General features: G+C 47.8%; 1 non-coding gene across 1 annotated transcript; it reads right to left on the reverse strand.

The window, feature by feature from the left end:
* Window positions 1-529: 529 nt before the first annotated feature.
* Window positions 530-636, reverse strand: LOC114785006 (U6 spliceosomal RNA). The gene has a single exon (XR_003748989.1). It is a non-coding gene; the product is annotated as a U6 spliceosomal RNA (small nuclear RNA).
* Between the last annotated feature and the right edge of the window lie 845 nt (window positions 637-1,481).

The raw sequence follows: 1,481 nt of genomic DNA on the forward strand, positions 1-1,481 counted from the left end.
TTTAATCCATATATATATATATATATATATATATATATATATATATATATATATATATATATAGTAATCTATTTATCTGTATTTTTAATCCATATATATATATATATATATATAGTAATCTATTTATCTGTATTTTTAATCCATATATATATATATATATATATATATATTTTTTTTTTTTTTTTTTATGATTTTTTTTTTTTTTCATATCTGAGAAACTACCTGTGACCGCCACAGAAAACATCAGACGTTTACAGGACTTTCCATTTCTGAGGGTTAAAGTTAAATTAAAGTGCAGTGATTGTCACATGAGACACACAGCAGCACAGCACACGGTGCACACAGTGAAATTTGTCCTCTGCATTTAACCCATCACCCTTGGTGAGCAGTGAGCAGCCATGACATGCGCCCGGGGAGCAGTGAGTGGGGACGGTGTTTTGCTCAGTGGCACCTTGGCGGATCGGGATTCGAACCGGCAACCTTCTGATTATGGGGTCGCTTCCTTAACCGCTAGGCCACCACTGCCCCAAAATATATGGAACGCTTCGCGAATTTGCGTGTCATCCTTGCGCAGGGGCCATGCTAATCTTCTCTGTATCGTTCCAATGTTAGTATATGTGCTGCCGAAGCAAGCAAGGGTGGAGGGTGGCAGCTGAACAAAGGTCCTGGTCCCCCTCCTTTCACTCTGCGATGACCTCATTCCACCTGAGCCCCTCCCTCCCTCCTTCTCCTCTCCGCTGTGTCCCCTCGGGCCAGAGACGTGAGATGCCAGGCAAACTCCTGTGCCAACCCCGCCGCCCCCCCAGGCCTACACAACCCTCGACTGTTGTCAGCTCGCACCGTCATCGCCAAGCAAGAACCAGAGCGAGAAACGGCGAGGGGGAGGGGCGCGTTTACACAGGTGAAGGAAACCAGTTGGGGAAAAATGGCGCCGTGGTCGTACTTTCAAAGCTCTCGCCCCCCCCCAGCTCCTCATAAACGCCGATTACATCACCTGTCACCGGTGGCACGGCACATTTATTAGCCCGAAGTCATACGGCCATAACACTGGAGGCAGCGTTTCCGACGGGCTGGGGGGGTTGGGGGGTGGACAGCGCTGCGTGCTAATTACTGTTTATTGGCTGCTAGACCGTAGTGTGCAGTGCAGTCAGAGTTACGGGCCGATGCGGTTTCAGTGGCTGAACGATAAAAAGCTGTGTTTGTGTTTTCTTTCTGTTTATGAGGGTCTTGTCCAGTCAAACGGCGCTTTCAGCTCGTGAAAACCGCTTTTCCAAAAGGCCGAGGTTAATAAGCATCCAGCCTCGGAATTTACGGCTCAGGCTCTTCAGGTCCGGGCCTTCTCAGAAACACGGCTCTGATTAGGGAGTACAAAAATGTTATGGCGCAGGGACCTGTGCTCACGCCAAGCCCATAGCCCCAGTGCATTATTGTTCAGAACGATCAGCATGTGGCCTGGCGGGTAAGAAAACTGACCCGTAAAC

Source organism: Denticeps clupeoides, chromosome 2 (assembly GCF_900700375.1).
Source record: "Denticeps clupeoides chromosome 2, fDenClu1.1, whole genome shotgun sequence".
NCBI lineage: Eukaryota > Metazoa > Chordata > Actinopteri > Clupeiformes > Denticipitidae > Denticeps > Denticeps clupeoides.